General features: G+C 45.6%; 1 long non-coding RNA gene across 8 annotated transcripts; it reads right to left on the reverse strand.

The window, feature by feature from the left end:
- Positions 1-381: 381 nt before the first annotated feature.
- On the reverse strand, positions 382-17,024 carry LOC144164740 (uncharacterized). 8 transcript variants are annotated; one of them, XR_013321235.1, is made up of 5 exons: positions 16,606-17,024; positions 13,962-14,065; positions 10,238-10,333; positions 6,047-6,161; positions 382-472 (listed from the first exon to the last, which is right to left on the reverse strand). It is a non-coding gene; the product is annotated as an uncharacterized LOC144164740 (long non-coding RNA). The 8 variants fall into 8 exon arrangements; XR_013321234.1 differs by having other exon boundaries at positions 6,013-6,161; XR_013321233.1 differs by having other exon boundaries at positions 6,009-6,161.
- Positions 17,025-18,876: the final 1,852 nt, after the last annotated feature.

Below are 18,876 nucleotides of genomic sequence, written 5' to 3' on the forward strand. Positions count from 1 at the left end.
CCATTTTCAGCATGCATTCCAAACAATTAAGTTTAATGAGCTGTAAAATTAGTTCCAGGTGATGCATCAGAAAACTGCTTCGATTATTGCATTCACCAGTGTTCACAGTATTGGAAAACGCAAAGATTACAGTTTCATGACCAACACTGTTTTGTCCATTCCTTGACTAAAAATGTCGAATTATATCTCATCTAATTGACCAAATGAAAAATAATGGCATATTTGAAATCAGTGGGAAAAAAGCAACAAGACAGAAATTTCTCAAAAATTAGGTTAAGACCCGTGTCCCCTCCCTAATAAAAAGGTAAGCTTTCATAGCCGACTAACCTCTGTGTCTCGGGTTAATTGTGTAGCTCCTGACTTCCACATTAATAAATGCAGTTGATGAGAAAAAGCATTTTATTTTACACTAAAGGCATGTGCTTCTTTCCTGCACCTCCGGTAGCGTCCCACAGCATCCTCTTTGGATTGCCTAGAAAAAAGAAAGACATCAAATTGAAGCAGCCACTGCGTGTTATGGAGTTGCGACTGACTACCAAAAATATACGCTATAATATGTAAATTTTCTAGCAAACATGGCTGTCACTCGAAACCTGATATGCTGACAGTCGCAGTTACAACAGGGCCAAGTGACAGACCTTCCACGTTTAAATCATCCAAATGCACATTTCGTCTCCTCCAGTCCTTGTTTAGAAAAAAGTTATTGTCAGTATCGAACAAGTATGTTCATTTGATACACATCAAGCAAAGCTAGGTCCTCACTCTACTGCGAACGGCTTTTTTGGAAAAGAGACTACCTATGCATGCACTGCTAGATGTCCACCATGCTTTGAACAGCCGACACCATAGCTCCCATTTGATTCTGATCACACTGCTGGGAGTTGTGCCCTTGAGTGTGCACCTCAGTTTTTAGTTTTTTAAGGCTTTTTGTTTTACTGGCAGTGCACTTTTCACCTGGAAGCATAGCCCTCCAGCAAAAGAAGGGAAGAAGCGAGTCAGCAACCATTTTTGTTTCCAGTAGAAATAATTGCCTACCCAGTTATTGTGTTGCGGTCTCATTTCGTGTTGAAAGCTACTTTCAGCCTAATTATTACAAAATTAAGTTCAGGAGGGAGAAGGGATATCAAGTAGGCAGGTCACACCGCAACGAACAACTCCTTATTTCTGATGTGATTTAGCTGACTTCAAACACGCACAAATGCAGGCAATGAGCAATAAAGGAAAGCACCAACAACATAAAATCTCGAAAGTTGAGGGTGAAGGTGGGTGACATGAAAAGGCGGTGGTAAAAAGGCGCACGTGCATGGTGAAACCTAGTGATCGGATAACTGCAGTTAGATATGGAAGCAGTGCTAGTGCATTTCTTATCGAAAGTAACTATATGGTGGGTCTTAATGGTTTCTCCAGCCAACTGATCACTGCATCAAGCTACAATGGTGGTCTTACTTTCAGTAAGACCACCATTGTACAGCTTACAGGCACAGTCCTTAGAACAAATCAAAAACCCTGCAATGTACAACGTGACAAAAATGGCATTTTTTCGTTGCAATGTGGAAAAATATGATTAACGCACATTTGCCACCTTTTACAACGGATTCCCAGATGTTCACGAGTTATTTTTTTTTACACAAAAAAGTCAGTTCATGGACATTAGGGCATTTATTGAAGGGACTGTGTGTGTAGGCCATCTTTCAATAAGACCCCCCACACAGTAGCTTGAAGGGAAAATCAGTCAACAAGTGAAATCATCAAGGCCCATCGAATAGTTTCTCTGAATGACTAATGCATTAGCAGCGCTTGAACTCATTAACACATAATTATTGGAATTGTTATCCAGTCACTACAATTGACCAAGCACGGGCCCCTCTTTACGGTCGCATTTCACGTCACCCACTTTTGCCCTCAACTTTCTAGATTATACGGTTTGTGCTTTCACTTTCATTTGCTGTGTTCACACCTGTTTCGAATAGGCCAACTCTCAGTGAAAATAAACAGTTAGTAGAACAGGGTCCTGTCTACTGTGTGTCTCTCGTCTCTCTGTGCTTAAGTTTTGCTATAATTGACCACTTCCCTTAAGAGACTACGCCTATGATTAATGCAGTTGCAACCAGTGGTGTAAGCACACTTTCATTTTGGGAAGGGGGAAGGGTAGACCTATGAAACTAGGACAGGGTAAAAAACGTTTTTAGAATACACACAGCGAAAAAGCAACTTTAAACAAGGAGTGGATTGAAATTTAAAAATTTAGGATGGTGTGGGCACACTGCGCATCATGGCGACATAGGCCACATTGCCGCTTACATGACAGTATGACAGTATTTATTGGGCATACCCATCCTTGCACGAACCATTACTATCAATTGTAGCTAAACTAAGCAAGGTGCCACTCCGGCCAAAAACAGAGCAAGGTGTGGACAGGAGCCTTTGAGCATTACGTACTAATGCCATCTAGGGAGGTAGGTGGTACAAAAGGCACACATAACCTACATTTCATCGCTTGCAGCCGCCTTGGTGGGCATAACAACATTCGTTTCATGTACCTTCCCTGTATAACGTATAATTCAGAATATGGGTCGAGATTTTCTAGCCGAAAGTTTGTCGAGAAGTCACCCCTTGACCTATATACTGGTCTCTGGCATAATATTAGCTCTCATCTGGCAACCAGGCAGCCCGTAGGGCCCATCCAAACCGCAAGGCACCGTTGACAATGGCATCATTCGGGCGCGCCGCCATCTTTGTTTTTTGCTTCTCTCTGGATCTGTCGCTGCGAGTGAGCATGTGCTATGCATGTGCATGCTATTTTATTCTTGCTCAGGAGAAGTTTGCGAGTGTTTAAAAAGTGCTTCATCAGCAGTTGTCCGTAGTGCACTGAGGACAGCTTACTGTGTGGGATGAAGCTATGCGTCTCGCAGGCTAACCTGCATTAGCTCAAGTGCTTTTATAGTATTCAGGAATGCACCAGTCATGCATGTATGATTTCCACCGCCTTGGCGTGTAGTCGCTCAAGAAGTGAGGCAGCAAAGTGAGAATTTTTGCCGTTGGAAAGTTTTGCACATTTCCATTTTTTTAAACATGACGAAAAATGTTTTGCATACTTCTCTTTCAAGCAAAATGTATAAAAATTTTGCTCCTGTCACTTCGTTAAACAGAGCACAGATGTGAGCAAGCCCCTTGGCATTTTGAGCGTGTGACATGCTTTCACTGAGCTGTGGCTGTGTGCAAGGCATCAATGCCTGGCAGGGGGAAACGTTCCCTGGCAGTTCCTGTTGGCGCCGTGTGATAGGGTAACAAATGCTGCTCTTTTTGGCGACTATTGTTGCCCAACTGTTTCTATTGGGTGCTGCCCTAACGGGTCACTAAGCTATAAAAGCTAGCTGGCTTCTATCGTAGACTAGAGTGTTGCGAGTACAAATACAGCACTTGCAGTGGCAGCAGTTCCCTTTAAACTCTGAGTGCTGAAAGGATGAAAACAGCTATTAGCCCCTCCACTCACTTCTCTGCACTGCGATTTGTGACATCGCCAATCGTGAACCATGAAACAAGATCAGTGGACTTGCCTAAGCATTCTCCTAAAATGACAAGGACATGTAAAAGTAAAAGTTATGCGAGACTATTGTTGAACCTGTTCTTTTCATAAGTCAGGAATGTCAGCTAGCAAACATCAGATAGGATGCCTTAGAACAGGTGCTCAGCTTTGTTTCAGTTTTGATTTCAAATAAATGCTTCCCTGCATGGGACAACTGCCGTGAAAAGATGCATGCGGGTAAATGCGAAAGCATACCATACCTACTGACGACTACAGTCGATCCCGGATATATCGAATTATATTGCATACATCGAACACTCCAAATGTCTCCCTTGAAATCCTATGCAAAAGTATAGCACTTGCATATGCGTGCATCGAACTCTCAGTCGCCTTCACATTCCATATATCGAACCCCGCGCCGCAAGTGCCACTGCCACTGTCCTTCTCCTGATGGAGTTGTGAGTGATGGCGATGACTTATAGCGCGTCACCTCGCTTTGGGGGCCTTCAGTACTTGCAAAGTAACTCTATTCCTTCAACAGATGCTCCACCTGCTTGACACACTAGCATGGGACACCCTCATGACAACGAGAACGCAGGGTGCGATTGGAGGCGAAAGCGGAAGGGCACACCGACCGTAGGCTTGTGACCCATACTAAGAAACTATGTTGTGACCCAGTGGCGGCTCTGCTGGCATGGAGACCGGTGTGGCTGGTGCATATTTTTTTTTGTTGTCCTTGGCGACGTGTCCCCAGAGAAAAGGTTGCAAAAAGAACATACGAATTTGGATTTAGGGATGAAGGCAGACATTATTGGCAGGTGGAGGCCAGTGAAAAGTACCTAGTCGTCGGTCACAGAGGCATTCGAAATTCCTCAAAGCCCGTCTTGGCACAAAACTGCGCAGCAAGCTGAAGGCAAAGGCAGCGCAGCAAGGCTTTCCTGGAGCGTTTTGAGTGCGTGTTCTTGAAGCTGGTTCAGCAAAGCGGCTTCGTTGCAGCTCTAGACGAGATGCGTTCGGATACAAAAGACAACGGCATTGAGCGCCTCGAGAGTGACTTTGGGAGCTGTCAGCATTCCCATGCGAAATCCCGCGTGTTGCAACAGCATGTAAGTTCGTAACAGCTGATGACGACGTGCAAGCTGTGGTGGATCGTGACGATGAGGCGATCGCGGTAAGGATTACCGTTACCGAAGAAGCGGACATTACTATAACAACATTGATGACATACTCAACCGCCTACTGCCGCTGAGCTAGCCTTTCTCATTTAAATGGCGTTGGTAAGCTTGAAGATTACTTGGCGAACTACATGACGAGAAGATAAAGCAAGCGAAGCTCACGGACTTTCTCGTGCTGAATGAAGTGCGGTGGACACCGCGCTGTTTCGTATTTTCTGTGCTTCGAAGAACAGATCGGGAGTTACCGCTTGTCGCTGTCTCTCAAAGCTCTCAGTGGGTGAAGGTTTCAGACAAGCTCTAGATGGACACATTTTATATTTCGTATTATCAATATACTGAACTTTGTGATTCCCTTGGAGTTCGATTGATCCGGGATCGACTGTAGTCCAAAAAAAAAGAAACGAACACGAGAGGTTATTAGCCCTATCGGCTGCTCTGCTTGGAGAAGGCAGCCAGTAACTTAATGTGCCATTGCACATGTGTTTTTTGTGCTTCTTCCCAACTGACAGCGCCCCACAGGAATGCTCGGCTATGCTTGGCTTGGAGGGGTGGCACGTGATAATTGTGCCGTCTGGGGGGCCACCATACCAAGACGACCTCAGAAAGTGCCTTTTTACTTGTCACTTGAGTAGCATTGAGTGTCACTTGAGTCTTGAGTGTCACTTGAGCAGCATTCACAAACAATATAGTGGGTATCGCAGTGGAAGCAAGAGGAAACACAGAAGACCCACCATTGCCGTGTAAACAAATACTTTTGTAGACAAATGGCTTTTAATCGTTATGACGTAACGAGAAGCCAATCAGTACAGGGTTTCAAGAAGACGGTTGCCATCAAGTAAAGTCGAGAATAGGACCCCATCTTGTTCACAGCACACACTGGTGTGCTCTTTAACGTCACAAAAATAGGAGAACAGTGAGATAGAGAAATATTATTTCTCTGCTGCTCCTGCGCCCCAACGCTGCTGTTGTATTTGGGCAACCCCCCTTCCCCCCGCCCTTTCTGAATTCCAAGTTACAGCTGGCAGAATCTCTGGCTTCACTCTTTGTATAGCCACATATGTGAATTAAAGTGACGTGGCATGGGCTATTGTTGTGGGTGTCGTTCAAAGCTTTGCTTTCCAACCACCTTCACAGCGTGGATTGGAGCAACTTTTTTTAGAGTATCCTGATAGGACGAGGAGGAGGAATAAACATTTATTCAACTGTATGATAACTATTTGTTTTATTAGAAAAACACAATTAGTGTATTTTACTTCACCGTCTGCGCTACCCAACATGCTGAAACTTTGCTAGAACTGCCGGCATACCTACGTTCAAACTCACGGTCACTTTTTGTTGAAATCACCTGGCTCTTTCCATGCTGGCCATGCCACGATGCCACGGTCTTCCACTGCTCCAAGATCTGGTTTGGGAGCAACGCCTCTCGCTTGAAATGGTGGTGGTATCCGCCACTATGTACTCTGAGCAAAAGAATCAGAAAGGCCAATCAAATACAAAAATCTAAATAATTTTCTGTTCCAGCTGAAAGAACAAAAGAACCCCCCTTTCTCAGCTCTCCCATCTTGTGCTGGACAACCAATGATGTCTTGTCTGCTGGAGAAAAATAATGCTGATATTTTTCTATCTCACTTTTCTCCTATTTTTGTGACGTTTAAGAGCAAATCACTGAGTGCTGTGAGCGAGGTGGGGTGCTAATCACGATTTACTTCATGCCAACCATCTTGCTGAAAGCCTGTGCTGATGGCTTCCCCTTACGTCACAAAGATTAAAAGCCAATTAAAAAGGGACTTTCTGAAGTCGCCTTGGTATGATGGCCACCCAGACGGCACGGTTATCGCGTGCCGCCCCTCCAAGCCACGCGTAGCCCAGCGCTCCTGTGACGTGCTGCCATTTGGGAAGAGCCACAAAAAATACATGTGCAATGGAACATAAACAAGGTTACTGGCTGCCTCCTCCAAGCAGAGCAGCCGATAGGGCTCATAACCTCTCGCGTTCGTTTCTTTTTTTTCCCTTGCTGTCTGCACATTTGGACTAGTTGTCAGTAGGTACAGTACGCTTTCGCATTTACCCGCATGCATCTTTTCACGGCAGTTGTCCCATGCAGGGGAGCATTTATTTGAAATCAAAACTGAAACAAATCTGAGCGCCTGTTCTAAGGCATCCTATCTGATGTTTGCTAGCTGACATTCCTGACTTATGAAAAGAACTGGTTCAACAATAGTCTCGCATAACTTTTACTTTTACATGTCCTTGCCTCAGTGTTCATTTTAGGAGAATGCTTAGGCAAGTCCACTGATCTTCTTTCATGGTTCACGATTGGCGATGTCACAAATCGCAGTGCACAGAAGTGAGTGGAGGGGCTAATATAGCTGTTTTCATCCTTTCAGCACTCCGAGTTTAAAGGGAACTGCTGCCACTGCAAGTGCTGTATTTGTACTCGCAACACTCTAGTCTACGATAGAAGCCAGTTAGCTTTTATAACTTAGTGACCCGTTAGGGCAGCACCCAATAAGAAACAGTTGGGCAACAATAGTCGCCAAAAAGAGCAGCATTTGTTACCCTATCACACGGCGCCAACAGGAACTTACAGGGAACGTTTCCCCCTGCCAGGCATTGATGCCTTGCACACAGCCACAGCTCAGTGAAAGCATGTCACACGCTCAAAATGCCAAGGGGCTTGCTCACATCTGTGCTCTGTTTAACGAAGGGACAGGAGCAAAATTTTTATAAATTTTGCTTGAAAGAAGTAAGCAAAACATTTTTCGTCGCGTTTAAAAAAAATCGAAACGTACAAAACTTTCCAACGGAAAAAATTCTCACTTTGCTTACTCACTCCTTGAGCGCCTGCACGGCAAGGCAGTGGAAAGCATATATGCATGACTGGTGCATTGCTGAATACTATAAAAGCTCTTTAACTCATGCAGGTTAGCCTGTGAGACTCAGCATTCACAAAATTTTGGTATGAGAAAATTTTGTTTAGCGGGAGCACTTTTGTTACATTTTCACAATCAGATGTTGAGTAGTAGTAGTAGTAGTAGTAGTAGTAGTAGTAGTAGTAGTAGTAGTAGTAGTAGTAGTAGTAGTAGTAGTAGCGTCCTGTGTATCGAAAGCAGTCTTTGGTCATCCATCAACACGAGCTCCTCGGTGCTTCGGGCACAGATCTTGTTTCCTGAGTGATATGAATGCTTTTACGTGAACTGTGTTGTGTGCATTAAAAAACGCGTTTCGTTTACCCCCCCCCCCTACCTTTTTTTTGAAGTGTTTTAGCTGTTCCTAACTTTGCGCTAAAATTCTAAAAGCGCATCTTGCATGGAAAGGGTAAACCACTCGATGCCACAGTAGATTCACAATGTAGGTCTTTTGGTAGAAGGGCTACAAAAATACAAAACTACAACATACTCTTGACTGCTCGCAAGGTATGCTGTCGACAGGCACAATGATACAGTAACTGATGGCACCTAGAAGGGTACGCGGGCTACGCCCAGGCCTGTTCTAGACGTAGAAGTCGAGGCCAGGCACAACGAGCAGCATATGTGTCTATGAAGCTTTGCCAGGCCCACATATACCATATTTACTCGCGTAAAAATCACTTTCTTTCCCAAAACTATGATGCTAATTTAGGGGTGCGTTCATTACGCGAGGTAATTTTCCCCAAAAAACGTTTCAGCGCAGAAAGCGCAAGCAAGTTGCAGGTCAGAATTTTTTCGATGGGTCTCATGAACATAATAAATACATAAATAGAAACATAACGCAAGAACTCCACGGAACACCACCAGCCGCGTTGCGAAGTGACGCAAATGCAGTTTTCTTATGAATTACGGAACTCACCCAAACGAGTTCGCTGCGAGGTGAGAACAGCTCGACCAATAAGTGGCTGCTGCTGTCACAGTGCGGGATACATGAGAACATGACACGGCTGCCGACGCAGTAACCTGAGCGCGTTTTTTCTTTGTCTTGTGACTACATTATGTGCATTTAGAGTGAGTTCCTTCCGCACCCATAATAAACTCATGCTTGCCGGTATCACTATAGCAAGTCTGCGGCCACAACGTGGCCATGTCCACTTTGAAAGAGGAGGAAACATAGGTTAGCACAACCATCATCAGCTAGACTTGGCACACATTCAACATATGAATTTGGCAAGTTCAGGGTGCGATCATTGTGCGGGAAATAAAAAAAAGTCGTATTTTGAACGACGAAGGGGAGCGATCATTACGCGAGTGCGATCACTATGTGAGTATATACGGCAAGTGGCTTTGTCTAGCACCTAAAGATGCCTAAAACACCATCCACACAGTGCTCTAAGCTCAAAGGCCCCTTCACACTTGCGACTGAAGCGACAAAAGCAGGCAATGCAACTGGAGCAACCCCCGGTGTTCACACTATCACATGACATGAGCGATGGTGGCAAGTATTTTTGCTTTTTTTGTTATTGTCTCTTGCTCAGAACTAGACTTCACAGGAGTTTTGATTTCGACATCGCACCGTACGCGAGTTTTATGGCAGGATATGAAATCAGGAACTTTTGCCGCCTCCTTCTGTGTCAAGAGTGATGGCAGCAACAAGAATTGGTCGTGACCAGTCGCTCTTATCATGAGATGAAGCCGATGCCGGGCGAGAAGAGCCACAGAAATCGCATCACTTTTGTCGCTTTAGGTCGCTTTGTTGCAAGTTTGAATGGGCCACAGTCAGTCCAGTTCAGAGTCACATAGCTTCATCCACAGTGCTGCAAATCTACAATAGAATTGGCAGCAGCGTACTATTTTTCCACATGGCACACTTTTAACCAGCAAAAAAGCCGAGACCAATCAGAATTATACAGGGAAAAAAGGCATAACTGAATGCACACTGCTCGCACAAAAATAAACCACACCACTGACTGGGCAGGCTGCGTACTCCAGAAGTCATGAGAAGCTTTAGTGAACACGGATTTTACAGAAGCTTAGTTAGGGCTATGCAGTAAAAGTATGTACAAAACATAACTCATCCAAACGTTAAAACCGGTTCTGCTTTGAAAACAATATTTACTTCATCAAATGAAACAGCTACTCAAACCATTCCATTATTATTTTAAAAAAAACTTGTTCACACTTCCTACAACCGTGAAGCCGAAACAGGCCGCACCACAAAAACCTGGAGCGCATTGCGTTCTTTGCTGATTCAAAGCAAAGGTTAGGACAGCGCTCGGAGATGATCTGACTGCATGTAACGAAGTTGCAGGTGAGGACTATTCGACGTCAAAGCATTTATCTCATGCCTTGTCACATGCTTAAAACCTTACGTGTAGCTTGAAAGTTTCGCTATTTAGTCCAGCCTTTGTACTTTATGAATGAGGCAAGCCTGATTGGGCACTCAGCCTAAACTTAGGCTACTTTGAGGGTCTCGAGGTGAATACGCTGTAAAAGCACACTCGCCAGGTAATTGTGAGCTTTGAACTATTTTTTCACCTTCCACTGTTCCCAAATGACCAAGGACGTTCTGTGAGGCACCTCTGCTAATATTATCTGCTTCGTTGACACACACAAAAAATACACACGTGAACATCATCGGCGGAATCTTTGTCGCCCCACGTCGACAGGTAGTCGCCACCCATGCCTGCCAGGCACGTTCACCGGGACGGCATTACGGAGATCTGAAAGGGGTGGTGGGAGGGGGTATTAGTAGGCACAGAATGAAATAATGTACATTTAGTTTAAATTTAGCTGCTATCACCCAAGAAACAACCTATACCACTGGTCAATTGCTCAATCTTCAACGTGGCTGGTGCTGCCCTTTTCAGAAAGTTGTGGGTATACTGTCAAGCCAAACGATGTTTGCCTGGGGACACTTCACTAAAACAACATGAACAAAGATTGTCAGACATGGGCGTATTTTTTTCTGCAATGCTGAACTGCCTCTCGTATTACGCATTTCTGCGGTACTGCCCAGTTCAACTTCAACGCATGGCCGACTACGCCAGCTTTGGTGCAATGTGGCCAGACTTGAAGAAACATTTAGCAAAACACGGGTGAGTTTTCAGAAGGTTCTGGTTTCTGGCATACAGTCCTACAAAACCATCAAAATTCGAGCCTCCCAGAGAATTTCAGAAACCTGGCAGGTATGCGCCACCGTACCCAATTTTTAACATGTACATACCTCGATATCGTTCCACCTTTGCGTAATCACTCAGTTTCCACAAGAAATCAGATTCAGGATGCTCACGCGTTCAACGCATCACAACACTGTTGTCAGAGCACTTCACCACCTCTCACACTCCACAAGAAGTGCACAGCAGGCCTGGGTGGCACAGTGACACCAGCACCTCGTCTCGCATGCCACCATTACATGATAAATTACTGCAGGGTCGGGTGGAGAAACTTTTGTAACACGAGACGCAGTCATTTGAAGCAAAACAAGAAGGAAAAAAATCAGTGAACAGGGATGAAAGCAAACCACGTTATGTGCGCTGATATAGTCGGTGCCACCAAACAGGTCAAACTGCAGTGTGGTCGAGTGGCCAGTGCATACAACCCATAGCTGGTCACACTTCGATGCTGCCTTTACACGAAAGGAGCTTTGACCACACTACACAAATCTTGCAAGACTTGCACTGCTGGCGCAACCAGCCTAGAAGTGTCGAAAAGGTCGTCTAACTGGGTTGCAAGCGCCACCAAGTGCCACTAGAAACACGAGGGGCCTCCCGTTAGGTCACTTCAAGAACTCTTTGGCTAATTCATGCAATAAAAAATGACTCAACATATATGTAGTCAAAGTTCAACATGCACTGAAAGCCATCCGGCTTGCCTTTATAACTCACGTTCTGCCTTAACAAATCTATTTCCTACATTATCATCCCACTTGACACAGAGCTGACACAAGTACAGTGGGGTCCACTGTTAAAGGGTAACGGCGAGCGCGTGGATGCGGCGGTCCGCGAAGCGCCGGCGCCGAGAAGTGGCGAGAATCGGAGACAGCCGGCACATGCGCACTGACCACACGAGGCGGGAGAAGCCGCTATGTCGTCTGCTACGGCGCTTCGCCCGCATCCTTCGAGTGCGAAATACCTCAGCTATTGCAAGCTGAGCAGCGCAGCGGAGCGCCGTAGCAGACGACAGAGCGGCTTCTCCCGCCTCGTGCGGTCAGTGCGCATGTGCCGGCTGTCTCCGATTCTCGCCACTTCTCGGCGCCGGCGCTTCGCGGACCGCCGCATCCACGCGCTCGCCGTTTCCTTTTAACAGTGGACCCCACTGTACAATGGACCTGGATGCCCCTCAAGAGGCTTCACTGTTTCTAGCACCAGGTTTTTCTCGTTTTTCATAAGCACTGTCGCAGTATTGAAGCCTGCCTACACTTGCATTTTATGCAGTGACCAGCTAGTCAATACATATTCCTTAAAAATAAAATTTAAAAAAGAAACATTTCAGGCAGTGAAGCCTTCTAAATGGCATGTCCTCTCCATGGCACGTCATTTATCCCTTGTAAGCAAAAATGACAGCCTTCAACACGTAAGATTTTGCACACATATATGGTGCCTCATATTTGAAGTAATTGCAGCATTTGTAAGAGTCCTGTGTTCCCCTTTCACTCCTTCAGGTCACTGAAAATTTAACAAATATTAAAAAAATTAGCCAACTAGCCGGTAACACTTTTTAAGAAAGATTACCTGCACAGAAGCACTTTTCACAAGCACGGTCATGGTTTACCATTACCAAGGAAAAACAAAGAAACTAGGAAGAACAGAAAACAACAGACAGCTTTATCACAAATTTCTATATTAAAAGGGCCCTAAATAGATCAAAATTTCAAGCACGCTCTTGCTAGATTACGGGCTGTTTCATTGACTGCATGCGAATTCTCATCGCCACTCAAGGCAGCAGTGATCTAGCTTTTCACGTGTGATGTAGCCTCTAAGACGCAGCTGGCGCTGAAGACCACGACAACACTATTGGCGGGTTCCATCAAATGCTGCAGCCAATCAGCATTTCTGACTCTGTGGGAAGCTGCCAGCAGTTTCGGCAGTTTAGGCAGCATCTCGATGCGAGAGACACTCCGGCACAGCATGTCTTTACAGGAACAAATGTCGATCACCGCCGTGCACATGAGCTTAGCTGAGTTTGTCGACATACCGTGTCATTTATGAAATAAGAATTTATGCTGAAAATCACAGTGTCTTTTGCCGGCTGAAACCCTATGCGTGCGACTGCAGCAATCTGCCTGTACAGTGAGCATGGAGCCCACCCAAATTGGCACACACCGCAGCAGCTATAACTTGTTGCTGCCCACCAGAGCAAGAATATTGCTGAGAAGTTTACAAATGCATGAAACGGGGTGGTCGTGTGCTGAAAAATTGCGCTGGGAATCGGTGGTGGCATGGCTTCATACAGCGGTGACAGAACAGGTGCGGCTATGCTAAGCTCTTACTGCGGGACCCGACCTCAGGGGACCTATTGTGACAGCGCTGCATGCAACAAATTCAAGTGGGCCACTAGTCGTCGCTGGACATCTCCAGTTATTGTCACGAGTGAGCGTGTTGCGTTTGGGGGCCCCTAACTGGCCTCCAAACACCTTTCCCTATTCTAGAACTGACATGCCAATGCTAGCATGGCTGACACAAAAAACAGTGCCGCTCAGCCAATAGTAGGCTAAACATGCGCATTGGTAGCTAAAAACGTGGTGTACAGCTTAGCGGCGCCAATGGCTGCGCCTATTATGGAGCCCAACGGCCATAAAAAGTGTCTCTAGGTTGCTTTGCTCCAAGCTTATCAGTCCATAGCATCCAGAGCACTTTGAGGTGCAACAAAAGAGCAAAAGCTACAGGCTTTATTGCCTTCACAACCTTATTTGGGGCCCCTTTAAATGAACACACAAGCAAAGCCACAACCAGGAAGTGCGTTCATTCTTGTTTGTGTCTAGTCCTCTTTCATCTAGCACAAAAATTAATCTGGAATTAAGTCCAACCAGGATTGCTTACAGTGCTTCTAAGACTACTGGCAGCAGAAGCCTCCATTGCCTGTACTCATTCTTTGTTTTCTGAATTGTCCGTCTTCTTTACCTACTGACAGTATAAAACTACCCGAAACTTTCCTTTACGACGCACACCCAATTATATAACCCTTGTGTTTTTTCTCACAAAGAGCAGATTTTTAAAACTGGGCCCTTCTTGCCCATCAAATAGTAAAACAAGAATTTCCACCATACTGCAATAGTGTGGCCCTTGCTGCATTTTTCCATGGGCAACATGAGCTACTGGCCAGACATAGATATTTTTCTAAGACACCCACCTACATTCAAGAGTTGGGGAGCTACTACTGTTGGTCATCTGCTGGACAAGGCTTTCCAGAAGCTGCTCCGGCATTTTGACTTCGGTTCCGACTCCAAGAAAAACCTGAAATAAACAAAGAAGTTTGCAACTTATCTGTAAAATTAGGTGATTACGTTGCGAATTTGATGGACTCAAAACAGCGCAAAAGGCAGGGACGAGGCAGGGAGGAAACACCGCAGTACTGCTGTGTCTGCTGCTCTCATCATCTTTCACGACGTTTTTATTCCATCATGCTTAACCAACTAGCCCAAGCTTCCTTATTAGCCGTCAACTTACACTGAGGTCACTTGGGCAACTGTGGCAGCTTCTTGAAATTTTTTACACTGTAAGCTATCACCAGCTGCTTCACCTACTGTTTTTCATTCAAGCTTTTTTTACCATTACAGCAACAACAGCTATATAGCTGTTAGCATTTTGTACTACAATTCACAGTGAAAAAAAACAATGAATAAACTTCCCAAAATGCCCTCCGTCGCTATCACTCTTTTTGCTTGTGGGCTGCTTCTAGCAGTGAAAAAGTAAGAGACGGCAACGTCGCTTTTCCCAGTGGATTGCTTATTTTTTCGCTCTTTGGTGCCACCCACACTATTTGTTTTCTGTATTCACTGAGTTATGTTTTTCGCATCACTCGTGACCATCGGTGCATGTTGTTACTTTTTTACAGCTACGCTGAAGTCAAGGTGAGACTGGAGTGGGTGCCTACATATTATTCGTTTGAAAGCCTAAACTCCTCATATACAAACAGTTCCAATTAGGATTTGGGCAGGTGGAATGATAACCACCAACTCATCTAGACAACCTAGGCCCAGTATAAGCTCCAACCTGATGCCAGGTGAACACATTTTAGTAGGTTACAGGACCACGAAAGGAATCAGCCAAAGCAAAAGTATCTAACCTTAAGAGAGAGACACACCCGCAAGTCATTTGTCACCATGTTAATGACAATCGCTTAATGTCGGTAGCATGCCAGGGTATTGTGCAGCATTGTTGCAGACACTGAAGAAGTCAGACGACCTTGTCACTGACCTGAAAACTAGCCATTTCACTGCGGAAGCTACCAAGTGCAACTGATTGTCTTACGAAACATATTTACCACCCTATAACAGGAAATTCAGCATGTATCAGTAAACTACGGGTATTAGTGAGCTTGCTGTTTGTAGCAGCATTCAAGTTAATTCAGCTATTTAATGTCCCAAATGGCGCAGACAACACATCGTTGCCCTCCTTAGTAAAAAAAAAGTTATAACAGCATGAAAATCAGCCAATAACCCCATTCTTTCATTGTGCAAACGCCAAAATTACCCTTGGAAAGTATTTTCTCTACAATTGACTTTTCTGTCCAATATTCTCTCAATTTTATGCATAGAAGTTTACAATCAGACATCCTAACCAAATTCTGAACCATTCTAACCAAATTCTGAACGAAAACTTTCACCTCACTTACAACTCGTGCACCAGTAATTCTCCAAACTGTGCTGCAAGCCAAACGAATATGTTTTTTTTAATAGGTTTCTAACCAAGCCTGCTTATGAATCATTTCCAATAAATCTACTAGTGTTGGTAGGCACAGAAAAATGAAAAGAATGAGCCACAACCATTCTACTATGCTACTTCAGTCATTCTGGTATTCTACTCGGTGCAATCATGTAAAACGAAATGAAGCAGCTAGGCGCAGGCCGACCTTATTTTAGACAAACATACTACGCCTCTGGAAACGGCCATAAATTATAGCGCCCGCGTGCACTCACAGACTGACGGTCAAATAACCACGGATTTACAAATTAGCATACCAGGGAGGCTCGTAGCACAAAACGATTTGACGAGCAATCTCGCCACGCGATGCAGTTTTGATTGGTGCATAGAAAATGGTGCTGCGTTCTAAACGATCTTCGGTATGAAAGCATTCTGGCACGCGCAAATATAATGCATATGCTGTAGTATCGTGAACATAACAACAACGCGAGAGGACCCGATCAGCGGCCCAACCAGGGCTGCACCACTCAGATGGCCCGCAATGATTAAAAAAAATGCAATGAAACTTTTAGAGAGATAACAACGACGCTCAGTTACGATAACAACATTCATAATGTAAGCCGCATCACTCCTGGGAAACAACAACAAAAAAAAGCCAATACAGCGCATATAGGAAACCCAGTCACGATTTGAAAAAGCGAGCACGTATTCATAACGCCGCTTCGTACACATCACCGATGCCAGTTGCACAGTTCACGTAAATTCAGTGATCAGATCTGTGCACTTAGTGTCCGGGCGAACCTCAAGCGGTAATTATCGTTAACGCTGCACTCCGCATGCAAAAACAACGATGCCGGACGGAAATTTCCACTCGGTAAACAAACCTTGCGGAGCTGCAGCAGCGCTTCAGTTGTATTCCACTACGGAAGCAATGTAACAGTAAAGGTAACAGTAAACAGTAATTTCCGTTCTACACCTCGATCTTTTCACCCACCAGCCAATAATAGTTTTCTTTTGTACTGTACGTACGTTTTCTTCCCCAGACAAACTCAACGAGTCTTAACTCGTACGGGGAGGACTGCACTTGTCAGGGCGACACGATGGCAAGAAGTATCACAACAAGTACATACCTTGTGAAGGGTTACTCCGTGAGTGCCGAGAACGGTGGGACGCCGCTTCCACACGCTGAGACAACCTTGCATCACAAAGCGGACGGGCCGATCAACCGACCACAACACAGCGCCGATAAGGTTGCTGCCATGACAGCGGCCCCAGCGGCCCCGCAACAGTATTTCTCGCTGTGGCCCCAGTGCCGCCGTGCCGCTCGCAGGGGCGACGAACGCCGGCAAATTCGAAGACCAAGCACGTACCTCCGCTGAGCGATTGAGATAAATACAATCTAACGCCGAGATCTAGCACGGGTATTTGCAACGTTTGTGCGCCGCAATCGCAAACGGATAGCTACGAGCCTGCCCGCTAACGCTATGGGCGCGCTAAAGTGTTGCTTTCCGGTGTTATAAATCTCTGTTAGCGCTGTGTGACGTTAGCGCTCCCGGCACGCTGTGGGTATTTATTCAAAAACCTTTGGAGTAGTACAGAAAACGGGAGGGGGGAACGGAGGGGATGAGTGAGTGTGAAAAACGCCTAATGAAGTTCAGCAGAAAAAACAAACCCCGAAAAGGGCTTTTTTGAGTACAGAAAATCGTGCGCTGCGTGCCGTTGCTCTCCGGCGTGGGATCTGACAAATTTCTTGTGTACACGAAGTTAGGTACTTACATTCCTATTCACCACCTACAGCTCTTCCAGCTGTAGGTCGTGGCGCGGGATATAGTAATATAATGCCTTCATTCAAACGCAGGTACATATTTCCCTCGGCCGACATCTGGGCGGCAAGAAATGAGAAAAAATAGCTGTTCAGGCCTGCTCGCGATGTTCCCACGGGTTCAAGCGTCGCGCCTGAAGCATTCCGCCGAGCATATATGCTATGCACACGAGTAAGCGAACGTTCAGGCATCAGAGACAAAAGCGAAATTAATTACTCGAGCCTGCGGCCACTGGTTTTTAGCGCCATCCCATGCCGCAAAAGAGTGTACTACTCGCTAGGCACAGTGCCACTCCGTATACCCAGTGAAAATTCGCCACTGGGCATACCCTGCGGTGATTTCAGTGTCCCTAGTGATACGATCGTTTCAGGTGCCACCACCAGTGGCGCTTCACCTAGTTTCAGTGTCTCTAGTGCCTCCACCAGTGGCTCTCAGCCTAGTTTCAGTGTCTCTAGTGCCTCGACCAGTGGCTCTCAGCCTAGTTTCAGTGTCTCTAGTGCCTCGACCAGTGGCTCTTAGCCTAGTTTCAGTGTCTCTAGTGCCTCGACCAGTGGCTCTCAGCCTAGTTTCAGTGTCTCTAGTGCCTCGACCAGTGGCTCTTAGCCTAGTTTCAGTGTCTCTAGTGCCTCGATCAGTGGCTCTCAGCCTAGTTTCAGTGTCTCTAGTGCCATTACCAGTTTATCTAGTGCCTCCCAGTGCCGAAAAGGCACTGGTTTTTGCGATAGGGTACCGCACTGGACAAATAGAGTAGAACCGTGGCCCTGAAAATTAATATACAGAAAACTAAAGTAATGATCAATAACTTCGGGACAGCCCAGCATTTTCAGACAGGTGGCGAGACCGTGGAAGTAGTAAGCGAATATATCTACTTAGGCCAAGTTATGACACCGGATCTCGACCATGAGGCAGAGATAATTCGAAGGATAAGAATGGGGTGGAGTGCATTCAGCAGGCATTCTCAGATAATTAATGACAGCCTACCATAGTTATTTAAGAAGAAAGTGTATGACAGCTGCATCTTACCGGTACTCACCTTCGGGGCAGAAACTTGGAGGCTCACTAAGAGGGATCAACTTACATTGAGAACGAATCAGTGCGCAATGGAACGGAAAATGATAGGTGTAACATTAAAGGGACACTGATGTGATATGTAAACATTGCGGGATTACTGGCGCAAATTGTAGTCCGGAGTCCCCAGGCCATGTTTAGACCACTCTAGACGCGTTTACGCAATTTTATTTAGTAGAAAAACTAATTCGAAAATGCTGTCCTCCTCTCTTTACGCTCGCCCATTTTCTGTGGCGTTTTCGTGTGACGTCAGGAGGGGATGAGCTGGCAGTTGGCTGCGGCGCTACTGCACGGCTCCCCGGCCAACAGAGTCAGTCGGCCCAGCGTTTCGTCCGCCGGCCGCCGCCGGGTCGTCGCAGTCCAGGAGGTTAAAAAAAATTGCTTGGTCGCAATTCGTTCGCTTAGTTGAAACGAAGCCAGGACACGCTTGTGAATTGAAGAATGTGCCTTTCTTTACTTGGTTTGTTTGTACACTGTATCTAGCTCCAAGTCAAGGTCGCTTCACACAAG

This window comes from Haemaphysalis longicornis, unplaced genomic scaffold (assembly GCF_048455015.1).
Source record: "Haemaphysalis longicornis isolate Haplotype H1 unplaced genomic scaffold, Haemaphysalis longicornis Haplotype H1 scaffold_137, whole genome shotgun sequence".
Classification (NCBI taxonomy): domain Eukaryota; kingdom Metazoa; phylum Arthropoda; class Arachnida; order Ixodida; family Ixodidae; genus Haemaphysalis; species Haemaphysalis longicornis.